Consider the following 15,464-nt stretch of genomic DNA (forward strand, 5'->3'; position numbering starts at 1 on the left):
CCATTAGCATTTGTTGTCTAATAGCACCAGTGGTCCCGATTTGCAAAGTACACAAGAAGCATTTTGTTTATAAAATACAAGTCCATAAATATTTCAAGATGTGCTTAACATTCTGGAAACTAAGAAAGTTTCACTCATTTCCTCAGGTCATTCCATTACAAGGATGATATCATTTATTTTCCAACAGGGCTATAGTATATTTCAACATTAAGACATGGTAAACAGGAGAAGTGATGTATGTGTCAGCTATATAACCCATGTTGTTTTATAAATCAAGTTAATCTTCAATAGATTAAAGAGAAATATAATTGAAAAAAGATTAGTCTAAACTAACTTAAGCTGAGTCACCAATTTTTTTGTGATATTATGGTTGGTGCTTTTGATGATTAATTTATAATTACGTCCAAACCCTGGGTCAATATAACGCAATAAAATATCTTGGACTTTCTCTTTGATAGACAAAATGCTGGTTGAGTTTTGTGTTTTACCAAATTGAAATGTAACTCCTGTGTATTAGAATATCTCATAAGCACATGTGGTTGAATTCACTGTGCCTATTATAATAAGGTTTCTCATTACATTCAAAACTATTCCAGGATAAAAATGACCTGAATTAAGTCTATTTAATGAGATAGTGTAATATTGGACAAGCAGGCAGATTTTAATTAGTTAAGGAATTGATTTATTTTCTTGTAGGCAGAAGTAATGGTAGTGGATTTGTGCGGAAACTACTCGCTAGTGATGGTAATGCCATTGAACATCAAGGGGCAACGATTGGATTCTCTTTTGTTAGAGATGGTCATTGCCTGACAGTGTGGCGCGAATGTTACTTGCCACTTGACAGCCCAAGCCTGGATATTGTCCAGGTCTTGCTGCATTTGGACATGGAATGCTTCATTATCGGAGGAGTCATGAATGGTGCTGAACATTGTGCAGTTATCAGCAAACATCCCCACCTTAGGATGCAGGGAAGGTCATTGGTGAAGCAGCTGAAGATGGTTGGGCCATGGACACTATCCTGAGGAACTCCTGCAGTGATGTCCTGCAGCTGAGATGACTGACCTCCAACAACCACAAACATCTTCCTTTGTGCTAGGTATGACTCCAACCAGCGAGCGTTTTCCCCATTGACTCCATTTTTGCTAGGGCTCCTTGAAGCCACACTCGGTCAAGTGCAGCCTTGATGTCAAAGGCAGTCACTCTCACCTTACCTCAGGAGTTCAGCTCTTCTGTCTGTGTTTGAACCAAGGCTGTAATGAGGTCAGGAGCAGAGTGGTCCTGGCGGAGCCCAAACTGGGTGTCAGTGAGCAGATTATTACTAAGCAAGTGCCACTTGATAGCACTGTCGATGACCTCTTCCATCGCCTTACTGATGATCAAGAGTAGACTGATGGGGCGGTAATTGGCTGGGTTGAATTTGTTCTGCTTTTTGTATACAGGACATAGCTGGGCAATTTTCCACATAGCCAGGTAGATGCCAGTGTTACAGCTGTACTGGAACAGCTTGGCTAGGGGTGTGGCAAGTTCTGGAGCACAAGTCTTCAGTAGTATTGCCAGAAAATTGTCAGAGACCATAGCCCTTGCAGTATTCAGTGCCTTCACCCGTTTTTTGATATCACGTTTCAGCCGTTTCTTGATATCACGTGGAGTGAATCGAATTGGCTAAAGACTGGCATCTGTGTTGCTGGGGACCTCCATAGGAGGTCTATTCGGCACTTCTGGCTGTAGATTGTTGCAGATGCTTCAGCATTATCTTTTGCACTGATATGCTGAGCTCCTCCATCATTGAGGATGAGGATATTTGTGGAGCCTCCTCCTCCAGTGAGTTGTTTAATTATAGTATGTGAATCTCTTTAAGGTCCATGACCCATATTGCATAAATAAATGGAGTACTAGAACAATTAAGTGCAAAACAAAAAACTATGCTATCCTTATTTAGGATCTTGATTAGACCACATTTAGAATATTGCAGTAAACCTTTTGTCCCCCCTCAAAGGGTAGGTAACATTGACGCCCTAGGAAATTATTCGAAGATTGACTCTCAGTTTAAAGGTTCTTAAATGCAGCAGGCTTAGAATCTGAAGTTACAATGTTATGCGTTTTTCTAATTAGTTACCAATAATGGAGCTCTATGTATGGTCATTTTGACACGTGCAATGCTCCACCCCTTTCATGCTTAACTTTTAATATTTCCCTCCCATTAAAAAAAATGAAAATACACTTCATAAGTCCCCAGTAGAAAAACTAGGAATATGTTATTTTTCACTACCGAAGTCACACTGAGCAAAGTGAAGGCAGAACTGTGGTCTATGACCCTTAACAAACTTCCTGAATGAGGCTCCCAAAGAAATTATTAGTTTCTTTTTCAAGAGCTCGCCTAACTGCCTTATTTTCAGGATGAAATCCACTATTCCAATTGAAATGAAAAAGCAACTGGACTAGTATTTTCCTGATGTAAAGAAATGTCTTCATTCTGCAAAAGGACAAGAGTAACTATTTCTGTAAGTACAAATAGTATATTTGGAAAGTACACAAAAAGTGTCAGGGCACAGTGTTTGTCACCATCAGTAATGTTGCCCAAAATCTGAACTACAGTGCCCTGTACAGGAAAATTAGTCAAAATCTGAAGAGAATGAACCTTGGCAAAGTTCTGAAGAGCAACAAATTTATCCTTCACTTGCGCCAAGATTTAATATACAAATAGGATAATGTTGACTCTTTCCATCACCTCCATACAGGTTACTGTCACACTAATATTTTAATATTTATTTTAGTGCCTTGAATTTAAAATCCACACCTTTACTTTCAAATCCTCCATGGCCTCACTTATCCCAATCTTTGTAAGCTCCCACATCCCTCGAACTCTCCACTCTTCCAATTCTTGCTTTTTGTGTATCTCCAATTTTAATGGCTCCACCATTGACAGCCTTATCTTCAGCTGGCTAGGCCCTAAGCTCTGGAATTCCCTCCCTAAACATCTCTGCCTCGGTCTCCTTTAAGATGCTCCTTAGAGCCTACCTCTTTGACAGAGTTTGATCGCTTGTCCTAATATCACCTTTAGCTCAGTGTTAAAATTTTATCTGATAATGGCCCACTGGGATGCCTTATAGAAATGCACTGCTCTATGAGGTTCTTCTGAGTTTTGGGCAAGGGTAAATAAAGGGAGGATCTCAGGATAATCCATTGATGATTTGGCAGACCAAATCAAAAGACAGTCAAATATAAATACAAGTTATTGTTCTTCATTGGACAGTGGCCCTCACTGTTCTTCAGAGAATTTTCTCCAGCAGCAGCTCCAAAGCTGCTTCATTAATTTGTGCCATTCTACCTCATGTGCTTGTTACAATCATTTCCACTCCCCCTTCAGCAGCACAACTTTAATGGTGACCCTGGTGCATTGCGGGTTTGCCCATGAGCTTATAGTTTCACATATAAGAGCTGACTTCACAGCACCTAGGGAACTGGTGCAATTACAGCAACAATTTGCTGTTATGTTATACCTTTAATGTAAAAGCAAAAGCCTCACAAGGTGCTTTAGAGAGGCATATGGAAAACAGACGCTGTACCATAAAGGGAGAGATTTGGTGAATTGGCTGAAAACTCAAAGACATGTATTTTAACAAGGCTTTTAAAGCAGAAAGGTGAAGTGAGAAATTTAAGGAGGGAATTCCAGAAAAGTCAGACCTCAGTGACTGAAGACTTTGCCACCAGTGGTGAGTTCAAGAACACACAAGCTAAAATTAGAGAAAAATTAAATAGGAGGCTAGGGATTAATAGGGTTAGGAGATGAGGAACTAATTAAGTTTAGCAAGGCTGGGATACAAATGAGTGGGACTCAGTGCTGGGCAGGATGTGTGCAGCGAAAATTGTACAAGTTACTTTTATGGGCTGAGTCTTGCCTCACCCTATCATTGCAATCTCCTCCAGCCCTAAAATCCCACCTTCCAGAAAAAAAAATGACTGTCCTTTTGGGTCTCTTCACTGAGCTTCACTTCACCAGCTTTCTTTGAGAAAGAACCTGACAATAGTAGCTTTGAAGGTGACATGGATGGTGCCTGATGAGGAGGAACCACTGACCATGTCAACTAACATAGGTGCCAAGAGGAGGAGCTGGGTGAGCCGATAAATTGAGTGTGAAGAGGATTGATGGAACAAGAGATGAGACTCGTGGACAACATGAACTTGGAGAGGGCATGAAGATGATGGAAGTAAACTTCAAGGAATGAGGGTTCAGGCACAGATTAGGTGGGATCTGGGGTCAAGAAGAAGCGAAAATCCAGCTGAGGCAGCTGCATAGATGATCTTGATAACATTAAAATTCAGAAGTTTCTTTCATGTGGCACTTAAGATGTTTGTGAAGGGGGCTGAAGAGAAGATATTAAGGATGCAGTTGTTTGAAGAGAAAAAAAGAGCCAGGTTTGTCATGAACCTTCAGGATGATCCTGGAAAAGTGGACTCTTTGACTGAGGAGCGAAACACGGTTATATTTGAGATGATCAAGCCTTGTCTGGCAATGGTCAGCTAGGGAGTGCACGAGGTACATTTTAGTTTGTGGAACTTAGACCTGAGAGTGCAAAAATTGGGGAAATACAAGGGTTAAGGACAGTTACAGATTTACTGAAATAAAGAACATTCTGGACAGATGTAAGAGCACAACTAAGCAAGTCAATAGCAACGGAGGCCTTTATTAAGTCGTATAATAAGTGGAGGGCCAAAGACGTAGGATTTGGGAACCTGAAGGAGAGAGGTTGTACCCCGCAATATAACAACACCAAAGATTTCCACACTAAGCAATATTAGAGTTAATGCATATAATTAACACTTTCAATATTCTGACCTATAATTGACTGAACAGTACTAAAACTGTCTACCATGGTGCTATGTTCACTCTTAACAAGAAATATTGTAATTTGCAGTCATAACAGCTTTTAAAAATGTCATTAAATTGCAGCCGTTTCCAAATTAGAATTCAAGGTAGTAAATTGACATACTGCCGCAGTACCTCCCAAACATTGGGCAGGATTTTTACCTCATCAGCTGGGCCCAGGAGTAGCTGCAAAACCGACTGTGATTTCACGCTGGCCGGCCAATTAGCAGACAGCCAGCTTGAAACGGGCGCCGGGAGCTTCAGCGCTGCTGGGGTGGAGGTGGGAGAAGTGCATGCGCTCGAGCATGCCATGAAAGCTCCCAAAAGGCACGGAGCTGCCTCAGGGAGCTGAAGATTTTTAACATTGAAAATGACAAATTAAAAATAAGGAAAACATGTCCCCTCATGCGACTCTGTCACATGAGCAGGGACATGTTTAAAAATTAGTTCTTAAAATTTTTTTTTAAATCACTAGTCGAAGCCTCACCCTATCCATGGATGAGGTTTCGCAAAAAATGCAAAGGCCACTTGGCCTATTCGCCCACCTGCCAGCCAACCGAACGGGAAAATTTGAAAAATTTGATTGAATTAATTGATTAAGGGCCCTAATAGGCCTCTTGTCAGCTGCTGCCTCTTGCGCACGCCCGCTGAGTGAAATATCACAAGAGCGCTATTTCACTCTCTTCCGGGTTGGGCGCGTGTCCGAACAACGAGAGAAAAATTCTGCCCATTATCTTCAGATATATCAGTTACCACAATATATTTAGACACCATTCAGATACAATAGAGAGTTTGGTAGCTTTGAAGTGCGCATTACTAAAATCCTTGGTTGGCTTCGTTTAAGACAAAAGGGAGAATTTTCCCTCCCGTTGGGGGAGTTGTGCGGGGGGCGGGTGCAGAACCGATCAGCGCCCCCAATCAGATCTGCACCGCCATTTTACAAGGGCAGGCCAATTAAGGAAAAAGAATTTAAGACATCTCCTCTCATGTGACAGTGTCACATGAGCTGGGACATGTCAATGAACTTTAATGAAAAACTTTATTTAATTTATAAACCTTTCATGAAACGTCATCCTGCCTGTGGATGAGGTTCCATGCGAAGGCCGCCTGGGCTCTTTGCCTGCCCCCCCCACCGCCAACCTTAAGGTTGGACGGGCAGCTTTCTCAATAAGGTTAATTAATTAATGAATGGCCTTAACGGGCCTTTGACAGTTTTGCGGGAGCGCAGCCGCCAGAGTCAGCTGCGCTCCCACCAAACTGAAAATCTAATGATGCACTGTGACGTCAGGACACTTGCCCGACGTTACCCCGTGTCATTTTATGCCTTGGCGAGCGGGCACCACCCCCGCTCGCAGAGCTGAAAATTCTCCCCAAAGTATTCAACTGTGCCTCAATTGGGCACACTCTCACTTCCGAATCAGAAGATTGTGGGTTCAAGTCCCACTCCAGAGATCGAAGCACAAGATCCAGTCTGATTGGATAAAGAGAAAAAAAGAGAAAAAGGGAGGCTTATGGCAGATGCCAAGGGCTCAAAACAGCGGAAGCCCTAGAGGAGTATAGAATGTGTAGAGGGGAACTTAAAAAGGAAATTAGGATAGCCAAAAGGGGCCATGTAAAAACATTGGCTAGTAAAATAAAGGAAAATCCGAAGTTATTTTACAAGTACATTAAGAGGGTAACTAGGGAAAGAGTAGGGCCCATTAAGGACCACAGTGGAAATTGTGTGTGGAGCCGGAAGGCGTAGGTAAGGTTCTAAATGAATACTTTGTGTTGGTGTTCACAAGTGAGCGGGATGACATGGGTATAGACATCAGGCAGAAGACTGTGATATAACTAAATAAATTAGCATAGAGAGGGAGGAGGATTTAAGTAGTCCGGCAGGCATAAAAGGTAGATAAATCTCCAGGCCTGGATGAAATACATCCCAGGCTGTTGAGTGAGGCAAGGAAGAATATAGCAGGGGTACTGGCAATAATTTTCAATACCTCTCTGGCCACAGGAGAGGTGCCAGAAGACTGGAGGACAGCCAATATGGTACCATCATTCAATAAGGGAGGAAGGGATAAACCAGGGAACTACAGGCCAGTCAGTCTAACCTCAGTGGTGGGGAAACTATTGGAAGCAATTTTGAGGGGCAGAATTAATCTACACTTGGAGAGGCAGGGATTAATCAAGGACAGTCAACATGGTTTTGTTAACGGGAGGCCAATTTGACTGAATTTTTCAAAGAGGTGACCAGGTGTGTAGATGAGGGCAATGCATTTGACGTAGTCTACTTGGACTTCAGCAAGGCTTTTGATAAGGTCCCTAATAATTAGTCTCCTGATAAAGAGACTAATAATGAAGGTAAGATCCCATGGAATCTAAGGCAATTTAGCAAATTGGATCCAGAATTGGCTGAGTGGCAGGAAGCAGAGGGTGATGGTTGAGGGGTGTTTTTGTGACTGGATGCCTGTGTCCAGTGGGGTTCCACAGGGATCGGTGTTGGGTCCCTTGATGTTTGTGGTATATATAAATGATTTAGACTTGAACGTAGGAGAGTTGATCAGTAAATTCGCAGATGACAAGGAAATTGGTGGGGTGGTAAATAGCGAGGAAGATAGCCTTAGATTACAGGAGGATATAGATGGGCTGGTCAAATGGGCTGATCAGTGGCAAATGGAATTTAATCCAGATAATTGTGAGGTGATGCACTTGGGCAGGACAAACAAGGCATGGGAATATGCGATGAAGGGTGCTTGCAGAACACCTCAGGTCTGTCCGCAAGCATGACCGGGACCTTCCTGTCACTTGCCATTTCAACACACCATCCTGCTCTCATGCCCACTTCCGTCCTTGGCTGCTGCAATGTTCTAGTGAAGTCCAACCTAAACTGGAGGAACAGCACCTCATCTTCCGGTTAGGCACTTCACAGTCTTCTGGACTTAACATTGAGTTCAACAACTTCAGACCATGAACTCTTTCCTCTATCCACACCCCTTTATTAATCCCCTATTTCCTATATTAGTTTTTATTTCTTATCCACTTGTTCTAATTTTTCTTCATTATCCATGGTTTTATCCCCTTCTTTATCCCCTTCTAATCCATTTTCTATCCCCCCCACCGCCCACCCCCACAAGGGCCAGCTGTTACTTGTTCATGTTGTTTCTTTCAGAATGCTGGCCCTTGTTCTGCTATTATCAATTCTGCTTTCTTACCTTTGCCACTATCAGCACCTTTTTAGCCCTTACCACTACCATTAACACTCCCTTTGTCCTTTAGTTCATGACATCTTTGTCAACCTCTCCTTTGTCCCCACCTAACGCTGGCCTTCTATCCAGCTTCACCTGCTCCACCCCCCTTAAACAATATAAATTTCATCACATTTCCACTTCTCTTCAGCTCTGAAGAAGGGTCATATGGACTTGAAACATTAACCATGTTTCTCTCCCCATAGATACTGATGGACCTGCTGTTTTTCCAGCATTTTATTTTTGTTTCATCATAACCTCCCTGCTCTTGTATTCTATGCCTCGAATAATAAAGGCAAGTATCCCATATGCCTTCTTAACTGCCTCATCCATCTATTCTAGTGCCTTTAAGGATCTATGGACAAACACACCAAGCTCCTGCTGATCCTTTGTACTGCCTAGGGTCCTACCATTCATCGTGTACTCCCTTGCCTTTTGGTCCTCCCAAAATACATCACCTCACACTTTTCAGCATTAAATTCCATATGCCACTATTCTGCCCATCTCACCAGCCCATCTATATCGTCGTATAGTCTACGGCTTTCCTCCTTGCTATTTACCACACCACCAATTTTCGTGTCATCTGCGAACTTACTGATCATACCTCCTACATTCATGTCTAGATCATTAATGTACACTAAAAACAGCAAAGGACCCGGCACCAAACCCTGTGGTATGCCACTGTACACAGACTTCCAGACACAAAAATAACCTTCAACCATCACCCTCTGCCTCCTGCCACTAAGCCAATTTTGGATCCAATTTGTTAAATTTCCCTGGATCCCATGGGGTCTTACTTTCTTGACCAGTTTCCCATGTGAGACCTTGTCAAAAGCCTTGCTGAAGTCCATGTGGACTACATCAACTGTACTACCCTCACCTACACAGTCATGAATATATAATAACTTTCATAATATTATTGTGATGTATTGTAAAGGTAGTTTAATAGTGGTGTTTGGATTGCTGTCTCTGTGTGGATGTGTATGTTGGGGTTTCAATTGAATTAGAGACAGCTAGTCTGGAGCTTTTGAGTTATCAAAAGAGAAGTTAGGTTTGAAACACTAAATATGTAAACATGGCTGAAGTTTTAGAGGAACATTTGCATTTTTAGATAAACCAAAGTAATTTGAATTTCAAAGAGATGATGTGATGTTACACCTAGCCATAACAAGTTAAGCCAAACAGTGTGTTTATTTTCCCCAAAGATTACTGATAATATAAGTACCACGAAAGATTTATTTTATAGAAAAAGTAAAGTTGCAAAGACATATTGGGGCAATGGAATTTACATTAAAAAGGAGAAACCTGTATAAAGCAGATGAGGTTATGTGTAAGGATAAGGAATTCTAAGATCTAACAAGTGTGAAAAGCCTCCAGCTTCTATGCATCAAGCTGCTGTCTACAGGAAGTGAAGCTAAGAAAACTCACTGTAAATATTACTCACCAGGGTATTGTGTGCTTTTCCTAGGTCTGTCTAAATGTTTTTGTTTTTCATGTTGCCTTAAGGGAGGTGTAACTGGGAGGCAGATTAATTAGGGGAGCTAGGAGTTATCATAGTAGTAATTTGTAGACCTATGTATGTGATTAAATCATTTCTTTCATTAATAAATATTTAATTTAGTTTTGTAAAAAACCTCTGAGTCTTGGTGGGCTCATTACAACTGAATTCAAGACATGCATCTCGAAATAAAAATACATTTTGCAATACAGTTGCGGAGGCTGTTTCAAATTTCACTCTGGGATTTGAGCAGCTCAGCATTTACCATCCACTGTGCCATAACAAAATCTAGTCACCTGCTCGAAAAATTCAATCAAATTTGTTACACATGATCTCCCCCTGAAAAAGCCATGCTGACAATCCTTGATTAATCCTTGCCTCTCCATGTAGTGATTAATTCTGTCCCTCAGAATTTTTTCCAAAAGTTTCCTAACCACTGATATTAGACTCACTGGCCCATTCCTACCACCCTTCTTGGATAATGGTACCACATTAGCTGTCCTCCAGTCCTCTCGCACCTCTTCTGTGGCCAGAGAAGATTTGAAAATTAATGTCAGGGCACCTGCAACCTCCTCCCATGCCTCCCACAGCAGCCTGGCATACATCTCATCTGGGCCTGGGGGTTTACCCACTTTTAAACCCACTAAAATCACTAATACCTCCTCCCTCTCAATGCTATTTTGTTCAAGTATATCACAGACCCCTCCCGGATTTCGATACCTATGTTGTCCTTCTCTATAGTGAATACAGATGCAAAGTACTCATTTAAAACCTCATCTACGTCTTCCAGCTCCTCACACAGGTTGCCACTTTGGTCTCTAATGGGCCCTACTCTTTCCTTGGTTATCCTCTTGCTCCTAATATACTTATAAAACGCCTTTAGATTTTCCTTTATTTTACCTGCCAGTGTTTTTTCATGCCCCCTCTTTGCTCTCCTAATTTCTTATTTTAAGTAAACCCCTGCACTTTCTATACTCCTCTAGGGCTTCTGCTGTTTTGAGCCCTTAATATCTACCATAAGCCTCCCTTTATTCCTTATCCAATCCTTTACATTCCTTGACAGCCAAGGTTCTCCAGACTTGTTGGTCCCACCCTTCACCTTAACAGGAACATGGGCCCTGCACTCCTGGTATTTCCTTTTTGAATGACTCCCATTGCTCTGATTTCGATTTTCCTATAAGTAGTTGCTCCCAGTCAGATCCTGTCCTATCATATTAAGATCGACCTTCCCCCAATTCAGAACCTTTATTTCCCATGTCCACTTTTGTTCTTTTCCATAACTACCTTAAATCTTACTGAGTTATGGTCACTATTACTGAAATGCTCCCCCACTGACACTTCTACCACTTGTTCGGCTTTGTTCCCTAAAATTAGGTCCAGCACCACCCCTTTTCTTGTAGGACTTTCTACATACTGGCTTAAAAAGCTCTCCTGGATACTTTTAAGAATTCCGCCCCCTCTAAGGCCTTTCACACTTTGTTTATCCCAGTTAATATTGGGGAAGTTGAAATCCCCTTCGAGTATTACCCTATTATTTTTACACTTCTCTGAGATTTGCCAAAATATCTGCCCTTCTATCAGCAGTCTTGTTGTAGATGAACCTCAATGGGAAATTTCATATAATTGTGCTAACATAGGTGAGAATCGTGGTGTTGAGTCGGCACATTGCTCACCATAAAACTTTGATGTATTCTTCTGTGGTGTACGAGGTGGGTTGTGAGAGTAAAATCTGATGATCCAATGTTTTTCTACTGCAAGTAACTGTTTTCAGGTTATCTGGTCTGCCTGAAAAATTAATCTTCCTTTGAATGCATTGCTATGCGTACCATGTGGCCAGGTTGCACTGCAATTTCTTGAACTTTCTGAATTACAATAATCATACCATGCTTTAAAAAGTATTTTAAGATGGAGATACCAAAATATTTATTATAAAAGCAAAACTTCAGTGATCCAATCCCAGACAACCTGCTTCTACCTCCTTCCCAAAGTCCATAAGCTGGGCCGTCACTGTAGACTGATCATGTCAGCCTATTTCTGCCCAACAGAACTCATTTCTTCCTATCTTGACTCCAATCTCTCTCCCCTTGACCAGTCTCTTCCCACCTACATCGGCGGTTCCTCTGATGCCCTACGTCATATCAACAATTTCTAGTTCCCTGACCCTAATCACCTTCTATTCACCATGGACGTCCAATCCCTCTACGCCTCCATCCCCCACCAGAATAGTCTGCGGGTTCTCCACTTCTTCCTTGAACAGTGACCCAAACAATCCCCATCCACCACCAGTCTCCTCCGTCTGACTGAACTTGTTCTCTCACTGAACAATTTCTCCTTTAACGTATCACTTCCTCCAAATAAAAGGTGCGGCTATGGGTACCCGCATGGGGCCCAGTTATGCGTGTCTCTTTATGGGATATGTGGAACATTCCTTGTTCCAGTCCTACTCAGTGCCCCTCCTGCACCTCCTTTTTTGGTACACGTAAGATTGTATCAGTTCCGCTTCATGCTCTCGCCTGGACCTGGTAAAATTGATCAATTTTGCTTCCAGTTTCCATCCCTCTATCATCTTCACATGGTCCATCTCTGACACTTCCCTGACCTCTTTGTCTCAATTTCTGGTGATAGACTGCCCACCATATTCATTACAAGCCCAACAACTCCCATAGCTACCTCGATTACAACTCCTCACACCCTGCTTCCTGTAAGGAATCCATTCCATTCTCTCAGTTCCTTTGCCTCCGTCACATCTGTTCTGATGATGCCACTTTCCAAAACAGTATTTCTGTCATGTCTCCATTCTTCCTTAATTAAGGTTTCCCGCCTCCCCCTCACCTGCACCCTCCCCCCCCCCCCCCCCCCCCCCCCCCCCCCCCCCCCCCCCCCCCCCCCCCCCCCCCCCCCCCCCCCCCCCGCCCCACTGACTATGGTTCACAGGGCCCTCACCTGTGTCCGACTTATCACCCTCATCTCTGCCCTCACACATTGCCCTCCCTCCAAGAACCATGATAGCGTCTCCCTTGTCTTCACTTTTCACCCCACCAGCTTCTGCGTTCAAAAGATCATCCACCGCCATTTCTGCCAACTCCAGCATGATGCCACCACCAAACACATCTTCCCCTCAAACACTCCCCCCCAACCCCATCAGTATTCCACAGGGACCATTCCCTCCAGGACATCCTTGGCCACTCCTCCATCATCCCCAACACCACATCTTCTTCCCATACAATCGCAGAAGGTGCACCACCTGCCCCTTTACTTCCCCCCTCCTCACCGTCAAAGGTCAAAATACTCCTTTCAGGTGAAGCGGCATTTCACTCGCACTTCCTTCAGTTTAAGCTACTGCATTCCCTGCTCCCAATGCCACCTCCTCTATATTGGGAAGACCAAATGCAGACTGGGTGGCCGCTTTGCGGAACACCTCAGGTCTGTCCGCAAGCATGACCCAGACCTTCCTGTTGCTTGCTATTTCAACACCCCACATGTCCATCCTTGGCCTGCTGCAATGTTCCAGGGAAGCCCAGCGCAAACTGGAGGAACAGCACCTCATCTTCCGATTAGGCATTTTACTGCCGTCTGGACTTAACATTGAGTTCAACAACTTCCGACCATGAACTCTCCCCTCCATCTTCACCCCTTTTTTGATCCCTCTTTTAAAATTTATTTTTTATTTACCTATTTTCATTTTTATTCATTTATTTTTTGTTATATTCCCTTCTTTTTTAAATCCCTTTTCCATTTTTCTATCCTTTTTCCCCAGCCACTGCCCCCTCCCCCCACCCCACCCCCGAAAGGGCTACCTGTCACTTGTTCTATGTTGTTCTTTCACAGAGTGCTGACCCTTGTTCTACTATTCACACATTCTGCTTTCTTACCTTTATGCCACTATCAGCACCTTCTCCAGCCCTTACCACCACCATTAACACTCTCTTTGTCTTGTGTCCATGATATCTTTGTCAATCTGTCCTTCGCCCCCACCTATTGTAGACCTGCTACCCTGTTTAACCTCCTTCATCCCCCTTAAACAGTATAAATTCCATCAATTTCTACTTCTCTTTAGTTCTGAAGAAGAGTCAAACGGACTCGAAACGTTAACTCTGTTTCTCTCTCCACAGATGCAGTCAGACCTGCTGAGTTTTTTTCCAGAGTTTTCTGCATTTATTCCAAAATATTTATCCACTTGTTTGCAGAAGCTATTTGGAACTAAAAGGACTTCAACATCAGAATAAGACTTCTATGACCGAGGCCAGAATCTTCGGGTCGGCGTGCGGGGGCAGGCCCCGCTCTCTGACGTGTAAAATGACACGCGGTGATGTTGGCCGTGTGCCCCGATGTCCTCGCGCGTCATTCTGGTTCTCAGTTCAGCGGGAGGGCAGCAGCATCGGCTGCACACCCGCCAAACTGTCGAAGGCATGTTAAGGCCATTCAAAGACTAATTAAAGTAATTAACTGAGCTGCCCGTCCAACCTCAAGGTGGGCGGGGGGCAGGCGAAGAGACCAGGCGGCCTTCGCATTTATCATGAAGTCTCATCCATAGGCGGGATAAGGATTCATGAAGTATTTATAAATTGAATGAAAGTTTTTATTTAAGTTCGTTGACATGTCCCAGCTCATGTGACACTGTCACATGAAGGGACATGTCTTGAAAAAAAAATTTTCTTTATTAGAATTTTTAAAAAATCAAACTAATCTCCCTGAGGCAGCTCTGTAGCTCAGGGAGATTTCTGCGCTTTTTCGCCCCCGACTCAGCCTCCTCCCCCTGCCTGCACAGGGAGCGCTCAGCGCTTGTGGATGCACATCACACTGGACGGGCCTTATTTGGCCTGCCCGTGCCCACTCACACCCAATTCCACACCACCACCCCCCCGCCCCAACCACGGGGAGAAAATTCTCCCCCTAATGTTAAATCTGACAATGATCGGGGTACTTGCAGATAGTATCCTTATATGAACACCACCAGCTGGGTGTTTCCCTCCAAGCCACTCACCACCCTGATTTGCCATTCCTTCACTGTCTCTGGGTTAAAAGCCTGGTACTCCCTCCCTAACAGCACCGTGGGTGTACCTACACCACACGGACTGCAGTGGTTCAAGAAGGCTGCTCACCACCATCGTCTCGAGGGCAATTAGTGACGGGCAATAACTGCTGACCCAGCCAGCAAAGCCCAGATCCCGTAAATGTAAAAAAAAATGATAGCCGGGTCTAATATAAATTTGTGTGTAAGTCTGTTTGGTATAAAAATGATTTCTTGTGCAGCTAATAACACACCATTTAGCAGTGACTTGACATCTGGGGAAAACTTCTAACAATCATGAACATCACTAGTTACAGTAAAGATATTCAGAATTACAGAAAGAAATCCATTTTTGTTGCATGATTTTATACTAGTTGTCCTCATTTGTATCGAAAATGAGATACTAAGTTTTGCGGTAGTGGTGGTAGTGGGTGGGTGGGGGGGGGTGCGGTTGATGGGGGGTGGTTGGGATGCAGAGATTGCATTTGCATTGTTTTCCTGTCTTTCATAGATAGTGTGTAGATGGCAGTATTTACAGCTTGGATGTTTTCTTTGTTATGATAGCTAGGTATATATCTTTTCCACAAATGCTTGGCTTGTTAGTAAAAGTGAGCACAGTGACAAGTTATAAGTCAGCCTCTGTAAAATCATCCGACTGTCCAACGCTCTGCAGCATGAAAAATTGCATCTCCTTGGCAAGAGTGAAATACATCAGGCTGGATTTCATCTTCAGTTAAGCACAATTAGAATGTTGTTGCAAAGGAATCTTTTTTTTTTCAGTAATTGGAGTTTCCTGTTTAGCTCCACTTTTGAGTTAAATTATTCAGGAAATCTTTTAACTGGAATGGTTGCTGTCTT

At 43.2% G+C, this 15,464-nt stretch overlaps 1 protein-coding gene across 5 annotated transcripts in view; it reads right to left on the reverse strand.

Annotated features, from left to right (window-relative positions):
• The window catches only part of LOC121278899 (vacuolar protein sorting-associated protein 13B-like), a 1,102,197-nt gene that overhangs the window by 248,708 nt on the left and 838,025 nt on the right, over nt 1-15,464 (reverse strand). The gene's annotated exons all lie outside the window — the stretch shown is intronic.

This window comes from Carcharodon carcharias, chromosome 6, assembly GCF_017639515.1.
Source record: "Carcharodon carcharias isolate sCarCar2 chromosome 6, sCarCar2.pri, whole genome shotgun sequence".
NCBI lineage: Eukaryota > Metazoa > Chordata > Chondrichthyes > Lamniformes > Lamnidae > Carcharodon > Carcharodon carcharias.